The sequence below is a fragment of the Malania oleifera genome, chromosome 3 (assembly GCF_029873635.1).
Source record: "Malania oleifera isolate guangnan ecotype guangnan chromosome 3, ASM2987363v1, whole genome shotgun sequence".
Lineage (NCBI taxonomy): Eukaryota > Viridiplantae > Streptophyta > Magnoliopsida > Santalales > Ximeniaceae > Malania > Malania oleifera.
In genome coordinates, this window is record NC_080419.1 from 77,615,366 (window position 1) to 77,630,189 (window position 14,824).

The following is a 14,824-nucleotide window of genomic DNA, read 5'->3' on the forward strand; positions in this document are numbered from 1 at the left end:
CAAACAAACTTAAGATTTAATTTTCATTTGGGTTGCGGAAACCGAAAGGGAGTATGTTGGTTTCACCATATCTTGCGGAAACCTTGCGAGAGTACGTTACTTGGTTAACATCCCAAAAATAAATTTACCAAGAGTTTATTTGAGTTCTAAAAATTTGGAAAGAGTGATTGGATTCATTTATACAGGGCTTTACATTAGCAAGCATAAATTCTCATTCACTACAGGACTTGGTTCAAATTTGGCTAATAACAACAAACAACCATTTTAAGTTTTTATATTACATAAGTGTTGTGTATTGGCTTGTTTGTTTGCTTTCTAATTATAGTTGATTGGTTTGGTTGAATGATTGGATGTTTGTATGGTTAAAAATTAAATAAAGAAACTAAGTTCTTGAGTGCTTAACAAATTAAACAAATAAGTCACAAAATGGTTAAAAGAAATAAAATAAGTTTAAGAATTCTAAAAAGGAATTAAAAGAAAGTGTTAAAAGCCAATTCACCCCCCCCCCCCTTCTTGGGAAGCTATTCATAATTTCACTATTTTTCTATAGTAAAGAAACGGATTATAAAATGCATTTGTTTATGTTGTTAATTTTTTACTTCTATTACTGATTTTTAGTTGTTTATCAAAAAATTGAATCTAAATTTTATAACTTTCACTTATTCAAATTTTAATATCCAGAATTATTTTTTAGATTAAATTATTCATTTTATACACTTTTAAATTAAAATAAAAATTAAATGATCATATGAATTTAAATATAATTAAAATAAAAATATGCATAAATTTCAAAAATTAATAATAAAGCTAATTATAAAATACTTTCATTATTTTTCAATTGTCATGTCTAATAAAATTGAAAGTAGAATGATTAAGTAAATAATTTTAATAAAAACTTTTATTATATATTTTTTTAATGTGTATTATTTGTAATTTTATTATTTTAATCACATTTTTATAATATTATTTGATTTAAAGATGAAAATAAGCTTTCTTTAATTTGTATTAGTTTTATAAATGTTAACCAAATGGGTTATTAGTTTCTAATTTTTAGTTTTTGTTTCTGGTTTTTTGTTTTCATTTCTAGTTCATTTCTCTAATTTTTCATGATGATACCAAACGACTCCTAAGACTTTCATTGAATTGTGTTTTCCTCTTAAATTTCTTTCGCTCTTGTTTTGATTTACATTTGATATCCTCTGAAAATTTCATTTATTTGGAATTAGACATTATTCAATAGCAAGTTGAGCGGTGCAATCACAAAAAAAATCTACTACTTCAAGCCTCATCCATATCTATATGTGATTTATATCAATTGAGTGGGGGGTTATATAGTTCGAGCATATGTAGAGTTGCCCATGTTTGTATAATATAATTTTGTACTTGCGAATTGAGCTAATGGGTAATTATAGTATATGGATTGAAATGCCTTTATGGAAGCTTGCAATCAATTACAACATATTTGGTTTATAGTTGGAATGGAAGTAGGAAAAGAATAAAATGAAACTTTGAACGGAAACATGGCGAAATGAAGCAGTGAATTTGATTATATTCCTTTCTTACATAACAAAAATGCAGTTAATGGCTACTAGGAGCTTATATGTGTCCATGTAGTTTAGTAGTGTATAGGACTACGCTCAATTTAGGGCACGTTATATATGTTTCACTTGTTATTGAAGTTTGACTTGTGAATTGTAATGTTTTTGCTAGATATTCATGGAAAGGTAAACTAGACTAGGGTTAACCGACCACTTGAAATATGGAACTTATCACAACGGTCAAGGTATTGCCACAAACCAAGACACATGACCATGAACTAACTCTCACCTCTCTCATTACAAATTAAAATCTAAAGAAAAAAAAAAGAAAAAATTTACCCCTATTTGAAGGTAGGGTTCCCCCTTAGAGGAAGTAGTCTTCTCTTACAACACACTTTTTTTTTTCAACTTGAGCACTTTACAAGCATTTACTTCGAAGCATCACCTAATGTTACCTCAATGCTCTTCTTTTGCAGAGCTTATGTCAATTCATCTTGACCAAAAATGACATCCATAACTTTGTGTTATTTATAGAAACCAATTGAAAAATATAGTCATTATGGCTCACTCTCATTTCTATCGAAACACATAAAATGACTAGCTTGTAAAGACAGGCAAACCAAACCTTACCCCTATGCAAATTGTCCCAAGTTCAATTATGCTCCCTCCAAATTATTTACAACCCATGCAATAACATATGAGACTCTTTGCTCAAAAAATGTGTAGAATGTAGATGCTATTAATCCGGAACAATTTATCACACCATAAGCAGAGTACAAGCATTGTCCCAAACTTCTATAAGGTGGCCAGAGAAAGGCAATCAAAGGATCAAGGTAGCTCTACCTTCTCATACTATCCTCACAAATTTTGGCTTCAAAATAAAGCCATGATCAATGAAGAAGAGAAAAATGAACCTTTGAACTTGGCGAAAGAAACCAAAGAGATAGATCAATCTAAATGCATATGTCACGAGAAAAGAGAACTCTAAACATTTGTATAATCATTAAGGAATACTTTCCTCATGATTTCAAGACATCATGCATGGAATCCTATAATTGAATCATAGATTTCTTAGAAACATTTAAGGTCGTAATGGTTCTACAAGAAGCACCTGTTGTTGATACCTTATTTTGCCTCGGATCAATTTTGCCAATATGTGTGTGTGTGTGTGTGTGTGTGTGTGTGTTATTTTATAAATAATTGAGCAAACAAAGAGTGGAAGACAAATCATGAGCGTCTACATAAAGTTTTTCTCCCTTTTCAAATGTTTTGATCTACAAATTATTCGTTTGAAACAGTACTTTGGAACCCTGATTGAGTATTTATTCATCTTTATTATATGGAATGAGGGATTATCCTTATTTTAGTTTGCATTTTAATTAAGAATAAGATGATGAGAGTGCCCAAACATCCATAAGGACAAGGAAGGAAGCCTTTTTTTGCTTTTAGGGCATTTTGGGAAAATGGGGTGTTAATATTCAAAACCCTAGCCTAGATCTATATATAGGAGATTTAGAGGCTCAACAATAGGGGAACACACCTTGAGAGGTTGGAAGCTCAAGAGGAAGTATACATTCAAAGAGAGGAAGAGTAAAAGAGAGGAAAGGTAGAGAAAAGAGAGAAGGGAGTACTAAAACCCCAGCCACTAAACCTTCTTCAACCAATGAGTCTCTTGTAATGATCAATAGAAGAGTCCTTATAGAAGATTAGGGTTCAAGATCTTCCAAGTCTCAATCTTTAAATATCTGAAGGAAAGAACAAATGTATGATCTTTACTTATTTATGAATCCTCATAGAAATCAATGTATCTAAAGGGGTTTTCTTGGTATAAAGCATAGCTAGTCATTTTAAGAACTCATATTTGATGTGGTCTTTGGGATTAAAGGTAGCATATTGGTTGCTTAGTATGGATCAACACTTTTCATCTTTAGGCATTCACCTTTGTTGTTGTCCTTGAGATTATAGATTGCATGTAGGTGTTTATCTTCAAACCTAGGGCTTCTTCTTTTTTTTTTCATACAAAGAAGTGGCTTTATTAAGGATAGGTTTGTGGTTCTCTTTTTTCAAGGTTAAATCAAGTATATAATGAATGAGATGGGAGTTTAGGTTTGTCACACCAATGAAATAGTAAATCTAAATGCTAGCCAAATTTTCTACACGATTAGAGAAAGGAAAGAAAGAGAGAGGTAAACAAGTGTGGGTTTTAGCTTGCATGGGCAATAAAGGATATTAGGAAGAGTAAAATTGAGACTTAGGGGTCAAAAGCCATTGATCAAGAATTAAGCAAAATCATGACTTTCATTAGGATTAGAATGAAACTCAAAGTCAAAATATAGTTTTTTTATATTTCAAGAAAATTTTCATTAAATTTTTTTAATTTACTTCATTTTATTTTTTATTTTCTATTTATTTGAATATTTTAATTTAAAACCTTGTTTTCTTAATTCAAAAGAATGTTTTTTTAAATAAAATGTCCTGACTTTTTTATATTTTTATTAGGACTTTCCATTGTGTTTTTACTTAGCTAATTTATTTATTTATTTATTTATTGCATTTTATTCCATTTTTAATCATTATAAATTGTTTAAAAACCAAAAAAATTGCAAAAAAAAAAAAAAATCCAACAAAATGCCACTAATTTTCCTAGCTAATTTCCAATGGATATTTGGAGTTTTTAGACATTGTGGTGTCTTAGAATGGATTCAAAGAGTGGAAATATGAATATAATAGGGTTTTGAACTAAAGGGTGTTTAGTCTCGCAATTTGTACCTCTTTTGGCTTGTTCTTGTTTTTATGGCTATGGGATGCTAAAGTTGATGTTGGATTGTGCTTAATTCACATAAGAGTCAGCCCTCGTTTGCTTTGACCAAATGATGTTCATGTTTGCCTAATTCATGCAGTGTTTCCTCTATAATATGTGTTATCGCATGTAGATAGGGTGTGCTTGGTTTTTTGGCGAGACAACATTGGAACTTCATTTGATGTGAATGAATTGAAAACCAAAATTACTATAATTAATAAATCCAATGGTAGATGCCCTATGAGGATGCAATAACATTCCCTATTATTCTTCTTAAGGCGAGGGAAGCTTTATGATCCAAATTAGAATACCGTGGAAATGTAAAGTGGAACAATACATAAAGGATAGGTAAATCAAATTAGAATGAGGGACAATTAGTGTGTTGCCGATTCTATGTAGCCCAATTGGTATAACGTTCAAAAGGACGGGTGCATAGGGGGTGCTAGTATTTTCCTCACATGTAATTGAACTCCTAAGTTTAACTCTAGCGTAGGTCAGAAACTATCAATTTGGACTCTAGGATTAGCTAGAGACCAGTTAATATATATTAATTAGGTGACTTAACTAAAACCTAGATAAAAAAAAAGTTTAGTAGTGATTTGGTAGAACCTATAAAGTGCAAGACAAAAGTCATGTTAGCCTTAGTGGCTACATGATTCTAATTATCATATTTTGATGATAACAACCCATTAGTGGTTCTAAGTAAACTAATATTTGCATATCAAGCTATGACAAGTACAAATTCAAATGCCAAGGCCAAGTAAACACTCAACAGGTTCGACATCATCAAAAAAGGGGGAGATTGTTAGCCTTAGTGGCTACATAATCATATTTGATGTATTTTGATAATATCAACCTATTTTGTAGTTCCAAATTTACCACAAATTTTTGTGGATAGAGCTCAATGTATAATCCTAGTTTTCACATAATAATTACTTGATTACTATGCTGGGGATCTCAGAAAATGAAGCCAATATGATGAGTTCAAATGTTAAATCCAATATGATCTTGAAATTGTATATATCCTCAATAATTGGTCACTCTTTATGAATAAAGGTATTGACTATAGTTTATGCTCACCCTCACAAGCACTTTACTCAAGCTTGATCTTTAGGAATAGATTTATGGGTGACAATAGAAAAACCATGTATTTATGATATAAATAACCTAGGTCATGTACTTTCGATTAAAATCTCAAAAGCATGCCTAGGAAACCCACCTCTTATAGACAAAAGTTGTCTTCCTTATTCATATGAACATATGATGGTAAAACTTATGAATATGCATAGTCAACATATTTTTTGCATAAAATTGAGTCTTAGGGAAATTAATCTTAGTTTATAATACCTTCCCATTAGTGGTTAATCAAGAGAACATGTCTCCTATAACCAAGAGCTTTTAAAGCTAAAAGAGTGGTTCCTCTCTTTTTTATGATGATCAAAGGGGGAGAAGTAGGTTAGTGTTGTAGGTTGGGTGCTGTAGGTGGGTGTATTAAGTACAAATCTGTAGTGTTACTTAAAACGATTATAAATGAATGTTCAAATTTGTTACTTAATCTGTTTTAATGAAAGTTCTTGTTGATTAAGGTGTAATCCCAAGAGGGGGGTGAATTGGGTATTTAAAAATTCCTTTGAACCTAATTACCACTTAATCCCTATCTATATATTTAACAAATCAATTGTTGGGATTTATGACTGAATTAAATCTATTTTATCAATGAGTTCTTTTTACCCAATTAAGTGTGTGTAGAGTTATTCAACATACACATGCAATACGATAGTAAAATGTAGTGCAGAAAGAAAAGAGTTAAAGGAAGAGAGAAGACAAACGCAATTTTTACAAGGTTCAACCAACTCGACCTATGTCCTCACCTTGAGCAACCCACTCAAGGATTTCACTATAATCCCTAGTCCTTAAATTGGGACAAAACTTCCCTTACAATCCACTACTTACAAAAGGTATAACTCCATCCTAATACGCTGCTTACAAGAGATATAGCTCTCTCCTCAACCTCGGTTCACAAGCTGAACCGTGAATACAATGAAATCTGTAAAACACTCAAAATTGCTTCCAACAAAAGCTAGTGAGTACAATTCAAATTCCTAATACATTAACATATGATGAAACTTAAAGCTCAGAATGTATGAAACGATACAATCGTTTAAGTATGATATGCTTCCACACACAAAATCCTTTTTATCAATTATCTCAAAAATATTTATATAAATCAATACTTTGAAGAACTTAGGTTAAATCTTTGAATACAAAACAGCTTTGAAGATTGCAAAGATTTGATACACACTTTGTCAAAAACAATGTTTCTCTCGAAATTTCAATCTCAATGTGATATTGGTAGTATTTGACTTAATGTGTGTGTATATATATATATGATAAGAATACCAAAGATTAAAAACTTAATATATGATTTTCATAAAAATATCCTTCAATATATATAGATATAGTTATGCACTTCTTAGGATATCTAATCAACTAGTTTAGAAGTATCCAAAATATCAAGTCTTTAACTTTAAGCACACTTGAATGATAACTCTTTAATCAATGACCAAATAAAAACTTTCTTAAGTATTAAACTTGTCAAAAACACTCTTTATATGAATGTGAAAACTCAATATCAAATCAAACTTCTCTAAAGATATTCAATAACAAATGTTGATATAAGAATCTCTTGGAAAAGCTAAATGAATTAACCAAACCTCAATACCAAGATGAAAACAAGATGTGTAACTGAATCCCCTTTGATTTTTGGAGTAGATTTGCCTAAGCTTGATGAAAATAAGCTAGAGTGCAGGCAATCGTATAGCTTTACGTTCAGATTTCTCAATTCTCTTTCAAAACAAAGTTCTCTTCTCTTTGATCTTGGCTAACGCCCTAGGGTTTAGATATTCAGTATATATAGTGATTTTGCCCTTAGAATAGATCTCAACCGTTGGATTAAAAATATCTCACGAGTTCTCTTAATAAAAATTAAAATTTTAAGTTTTCCCACAAGTTCAGGCGACTGAGGTGAAAGCCCAGGTGACTAAAGTTCCTTATAGTTTGGAAAAAATAGCTTGGAATACAGGGTTAGGCGTCTAAAGTATGGTTCAGGCTCCTGACATGGCGAGTTCAGGTGCCTGAAGTCCTAAGTTCAGGTGACCGAAGTACCTCGGCCAGTTTCTGTGTTTCCCATTAATTCTTCAGGCTACCGAACTTAATCTTCAGACTCCTGAAGAAATTCTTCAGGCTACTGAGGTTGAATTCAAGCTACCAAAGTGGCCATTTCCTGAATTTTTATTTTCTAATTTAAAATTCTGTTTTGCTCTCATTCTTGGGTCCTTTATAAAAATACTTTCCAGGGTTTTAAGAATATTTCTTAGTCCATGAAAGTCCCCTAATGATGTTCATGAAATGCATGAATCCTAAAGTCATTCTAGGGTATATGTTGAGCCTCAAATTAAATCATACGAAAATGTAAATACATGTGTTCTAAGTACCCATTCCCATGACGTTCTTGAACTTTGTCACTTGCATCTTGATTCTCGTACTCTTTGAGTTCTATGGATCTTTCCAAGATATGTATGCTTTACTTTATGACTTCCATGACTCATTATCCTTCCGCACATGCTTAATATAGTTCCCATTCACAAACTTAATGCACAGATCAAATACCAAGTGATTTGTCATTATCAAAACTGGATTGGACTCGTAGAGTCAACAGTTCAATTTATTTGTCGTTTTGTCTTAATATAAAATGAACATTCTAATTTGTATAATTGCAATGTATAGCTTCAATGAATATAAAAAATCAAGTTGAATGATTTATTTATACCTTATATGCATATAGTAAGGGGGAGTAAAATTTTCGTCTTATTCAACAATATGCAAAAATTAAGGGGAAACTTGTAATTATATCATGTAAGAACACCAATGATTTGCCATCATCAAAAAAGGGGAGATTGTTAGCCTTAGAGGATACATGATCCTAATTGTCATATTTTAATGATAACAACCTATTAATGGTTCTAAGTAAACCAATCTTTGCATATCAAGCTATGACAGGTACAAATTCAAATGTAAAGATCAAGTAAACATTCAATAGGTTCAACATTATCAAAAATGGGGATATTGTTAGCCTCAGTGGCTACATAATCATATTTGATGTATTGTGATGATATCAAACTATTTTGTAGTTCCAAATTAACCTATCTTTTCATATCAAGTTAGTACCGATACAAGTGACATAGACATGAAGGTATTGGATCAAATTCAAAGATCAAGTGGACATTCAAGTAGGAAAGATCAAAAGGACACTCACTCGGAAGAACTCAAGAACATCCAATGAAGAACTTGTAGAAACATATGTATAATGGGGAATATTTAAGGTAGTGTTTATTGTAAAAAGAGATACTTCATCTATATGAAAAGCCATAGCCTATAACTCCACACGAATGAAGGAAGCAAGAAAGTAAAAAGAGAATGGCGCTTCTAATCTCTTTCTATTGGAATTGGTATGATTCCAAGATGGGGCTGAATTGGAGATTTAAAAACTTTTCAGCCAATTATAACATTTCACCAATTCACCAAAGTTCATATCCTATTCAATATTAAGGCATGTATGTAAAATTATTTATCGATATGCGAACATACACGTGTGCAGTATAACTCATTTAATTTAAATGTGTGCATGCAAATATGGTAACTATAAATGAAAAGGCATACACATACTAAATTTAACGTGCTGAAATTAAATGAAATAGAGAGAGTGACACAATAGTTGTTATTGAGGTTCGGCTAAACTAGCCTACGTCCCCGCCTTGGGCATACCCCCCAAGGATTCCACTAACTCTGCTCACTTAAATGGGCGGAGCAGAAGCTGTTGCAACCTCTCCTTATGGGGTAAGGTAAACCCTAGCTCAATTATCAGGCTGAGCCCAACTGGTCTCCCTTATGGGGCGGAGACACCCCAATTCAATTATCAAGATGAACCGAACCGGGCTCCTTTACGCAGTGGAGACTCCCCAGTTCAATTAACAGGATGAACCCAATCGATACATTAAAAACAATTTTTGTACATGTAAAGATGCTTCTAAATACAAGCAAAGATGTACAAGTTAAAACTCAATGCACTCTCTAAAGATATGAGTTTAAGTTAGGTAGAGTAAGGGTGTTTTCAAAAATAAAACTTTCAATCTTTGAAAAACGATGTGTATAATAAAATACTCAAAGATTTGAACCCTATAAAATATTTCTCTAAAAAAATATTTTCAATGAGAAGTAGGAGAACCTAGGGTTTTGATTTTTCAAATGATTTTTGCAACATAAAAATTTATCTATGAAAGCATGAATGCAAAAATAAATGCCCAATCAAAAATGAATACTCTCTTTCACATAATTTTACAAAGAGTAATGAAGAGAGTTTGGAGAGTATAAAATTTACCCCATAAAATATTTTTTTTGAAATAGAAATTGAAATGGGGGAACTTTGATTAAAAAGTATTTGAGAGAATTTTGAAGTTAATCAAAGTTACTAATCAAAGTTTATGAAGGGGTATTTATATATTTTTAGGAAAATATGACCATTGTGGACACGATTGGTATTTTTAGATTTGTTTAATTAAAAATTTAAACCTATTTAGAACTTAAAATTGCCACAATCCGAGAGTCAGTCGCATAAGCACTCACAAAGGGTCGGTCGCCCGAACACTCACAAAGAGTAAAAGTGATTTTTTCGGGTTTAGTTGACCGTGGGCAACAACCAGTCGACTAAGCCATGTGATTTTCCTTTCCTTTGTATTTCGGTCGCCCGTCTTAAGGTTCAGTCTTCCGGTCTTTGAAGGTTGGTTGACCGATGCATATTTTGAACTAGAAGTTCAGTCACCCGGAGACAGTAGGAAACCCACGTTTCATGGTTCAGTTCACCATGGACTTCTAGCTTGGTTGGTCAACTAAGGAATTTATAACATCAATGGGTCGATCAACCAGGGCTATATAATTAACCCAAAAAATTCAACGTCTAATTGCCCCAAATTTGACTCTAAATTATTTCTAAACATTTTGAATGATTTTAGTCTTTTAGAAAAAGGTTTGTCTTTGAAAGGTAAGATCTCCCAAGGTCAAACTATAACCATCTGAGCATTCAATTCATATCATGCAGATGCATGCATTATTACAGACCAAATAATAAAAGAACTTAAATGCAATGTAAATTAAAATGAATGTCTTCGTTTTTACTCTTTAGTCTTCATGGAATACGTCGGACAATATGATCTTTATGTTCCTCCAGGCTTCCATGTCCTTCACCTCATGTGTGTGCTGAATCATGAACCTATTCAAAAATACTAAATGCACACATGAGATATAAGTGTTTTGTCAGCATCAAAATAGGGATCAAACTCAAAAAGTCAACACTTTCCAAGTCAATCACGTCTTTTTCAAATGAGTCCTTTAAGGATTATAATTCGATTCATCATTATGATACATCTATAGTGACCCCTAATAAGTGCAAATCATGGTGTAAAATGAGTCCTTATTAATAATGGTATCTCAATAGATATATAGTATGAGGATACCTATTAACAATAATAGCTCAATAGACATAGTATTTTTGGATAACTTAAACAAATACAAGACAAATAACATTATAAATCATTTGAATAGACAAGAAACCCACTCCTTAGTTTTTTTAAAAGATAATGGAGCAACCCCAATGGATGATATCTTTGTATGTGTTGTTGAGGTTTACCCATAGGAAGGCAAACATCATAGTAAATGTTCAAGAAGTCCTTTGTGTAAAATGGCATCCTAGCTCATCCACAACTCAATTTCCTAGGGGAAGTCATACCAATATACTATTTCTATGGTGAATTTTCCAACTTGAAATAGGCCCACAAGAATGATCAAAAGGATCTTGATGGGTAAAAATTGCAATGTGGAAACTTAAAAGAAGGAGATTGAAAGTGAACCATTAGCCATTGAAAGTCCAAAGGTAATTAGGTGTACATTAGAAGCACAAAGAATCCCTTCAATATAAGAATTATAGAAATTCAAACTAAATGAATGAAAGCCTATTAGAACCTCAAGTTACAGCCTAAATATAGAAACATGAAGAATGAATTGGTGATATTGTTGCCTAAAATTGGCTAGTTAATGTTGACTGATCTCTGATTGTGACCACCTACAAGGAATCAAACAAGAGAGGCTTAGAGGAATCAGGGTGTACTCTTAGGGATTGCTTCGATGCCTAAGTCAGGGAGTGTAGGAGGGTAAGATTACAATAGTAAGTAAGAATATATGAGAATGATATGCTTAACTCCTTTTAGAGTGCCCATTTTATAGTAGTGGAGGTCATACCTATATTAAATTTAGTATTTATGGTCAATTATATAAAGGAATGGTTTTGATCTAATTTAAAGGTATTTACAATAAGTAGTAATAGTGGTTCCTTGACTTTGATCTTTGATTGATATACCTTATTAATTTTGGCCATATCAATTTCCCACTTTCTACTCTCTAGTTCTTACTCATAGTCAAGTCAAGAGTAATTTGGGACGTACCTATGCAAGAAAATTTTGCTTCATTTTAACCATTTGGATGGTTGGACTCATTTCAAGTTGTTTGGGCTCATTTGGTCCACTTCAAGCCATTTTTCGGTGAGTCGTGCTCACTTCTAATTGTCTTATGAGTTATGCTTATCAAGTGGGCCTCTTTAGGTCTCATGAGTGGTGCTCATTAGATGGACCATTTATGGTGAATAGTGCCCACTTATTTGTTGCCTCATGTGTTGTGCTCATCAAGTGGGTGTCTTTGGGTCTTATGAGCAGTTCTAATCATATAGGTAATTTTTTGTGAGTCGTGCTCACTTCTTTGTTGTCTCATGAGTTGTGTTCATCAAGTGGGCATCTTCAGGCCTTATAAGCGGTACTTATCAAATGATCATTTTTTGTGAGTTGTGGTCCCTTCTTGGTTGCCTCATGAGTTGTGCTCATCAAGTGATCATCTTTAGGCCTCATAAGTGGTGCTCATTAGATGGGTCATTTCCCCTGATCCGTCATCTTGCATTTAATATATAAAGATATATATCTGTGTGTGTGTGTGTGTGTTATTATATTTCTCACCTCTTTTTTTTCTCTTTTTTTAGGGTGGATTGGGCTAAATTTGAACAAACGATTACAAGGAATGAGTTATTTTTGTTGCGTTGGTTTTGCATAGTTTGTTAAGTTTGATTTGTGTTTATGGGATGTTTTATAACACAAGGAGGTTTAGATCGACTCAGTTAAATAACAAGGTGGACACAAGGTGTTTGAAAGAATGTCCTTTAGAGCATGAACATTATACTTGGCCATTTATTGTTGCAAATAGGTGGATTAGATGATGTTGTTGAATGTGGTTTAACTCCTCGAAGTAAAGATAATCATTATTTATTCAACACATGTCCTCAATTTCTTCCAATTTAGGGACAAGAGTAATGTTGGTGACAAGGGCATCGGCGCATGAATTCTAAACTTGTTACGTAACTATGTTCCGCATTTAACTTGGGTTTATAAACATGTTGCATTTTAATTTCCTTTATTCCATTAAATAAATGTTTTATCAATCTCATGCAAAAGCAAAAAAGAACCTTCTTCATACTAGTTCGGAAACCCCGTTCCATTGTAAATAGCATGTTAGTTAGTTGTAGAGTTTAATTTCCTTCCTTTTTGGATAATAGTTAAATTTGGAATTCAACCATACCATTCCCTGTGGAGATGACATAGGGATTTCCTTAATTACTACTTGCTGACACTCTTATATACTTGGGAGTTATTCTCTAAGGTGTTTTTAGAGTCAAGTCGAGAAGTACCTTCCATTCCTTCCCATACTTAAAAAAAATTCAAACTTCAAGTGTGTAAAGGAAATCTAGAACACCTTCAAACAACATATGAAATTCCTAGGATCATTGTCTCTATTGACCAAATTTGAACTCGGTAAGTGTCTTTGCATATATTTGGTTGTTTCATGATCTTCTTGTAGCTTAGTCATGGATAGAAAAGTAAAACAAAAAATGTGAATTTGTTTGTTATGTGAGTCATGTATGGAGGGGAGTAGATTTACAACACCAATGTGTAGAAAAGAAGGTTTATACCCTTATCACTTTGGCAAGGAAGCTCATGCCCTAGTTTTATGCTCACACAATTACGGAATAATTAATCCATCAAGGAATGCTACATAATCCAAAGATCTAAGTAGGTTGATCAAATTATCATTTGAACAAAGTGAGTTTGATAAATATTATAAGACCAATCTAATTACCAAAGCATAGGTTATAATTAACTTTCTATTGGAATGCCATCTTAGTTAACTTCTCATAGAAACATGATGAGATCATGTTTGTGATATTTCTTAATCTAATACAAAGGAATCTTAGTTTAAGCTTCAACCACCATTTATTTCATTAGAATTTTGAAATATTTACACTAACTAAAGCTTTAAATTGAAAGATATATAATTGTATAAATGAATCTATATGTATTTAACTTAAAATTATATTACAATCTAAGTGAGGAAATTGTTGGAGTTGTTTAGATTGTAATACAATAGAGAGGGAAGAATCCTTTATAATTCTTGAACCCAAATTAGAAGTTTGATCATTACTAGGGACTTGGCACTCAAGCGCTTGGCACATGTGTATGTATGAATTAACTAAAACCTCATATTCAAAATTATTTTTTTCAATTTATTAATTAAATTTCAAACAATACCACTATTGGAAAATAGCTGTCAACTACCAAAATTGATTGTTAGTTTAAAATTTATTAAAACTCAAAAGACATCATACTCTTTTGAAAACATGTAATCTTTGAACAATGATGTCTACTTGAAAGGGTATCATTTGCAATTCTTGTCTGTAAATAAGAGATCTTAATGGTAGTACTAATCATCAAATAAAATCAAATTTGTTTTTCCTCTCCTCTATTTCTTTTAATTCAATTACATTTTTTTGGATAAATTTTTCGAAGAAATGTCATGTTTTTCGCCCGCATAGTGATTTTGTTGTACTAGGAGATGATTGGCATCATTATTTTCATGCAACAAACTCATTCTAGTGGAAGTAAATAATCACCTTAAAGAGAATGAATTATTCATGCCCCAAAGCCATAGAAATTTCTTGAATTTGTTCTCCTAACATATTGCAGCCCTAAAATTGACATCAATGAAGTCCTCTAGCACGAAATTGGCAAGTAGATTTATAATTTCTAAACAATATGAAAGTTATAATTTATAATTTATGAATATATTTACCGATGAAGGCATGAGGGTAAATTTTTAATATAAATATAATGTTATTTTTTGAATTGCATAGTTCATCTTTATAATAATTCCATTCCTACATCGATTTCTCCCCATGAACCAATCAAGTCATTAAGTTCATTATTTATTTTTTTTACTTACCAATTATTTACGTTACTCTACAATAAACTTATCTGAATTTAGGCAAATATCACCTTAA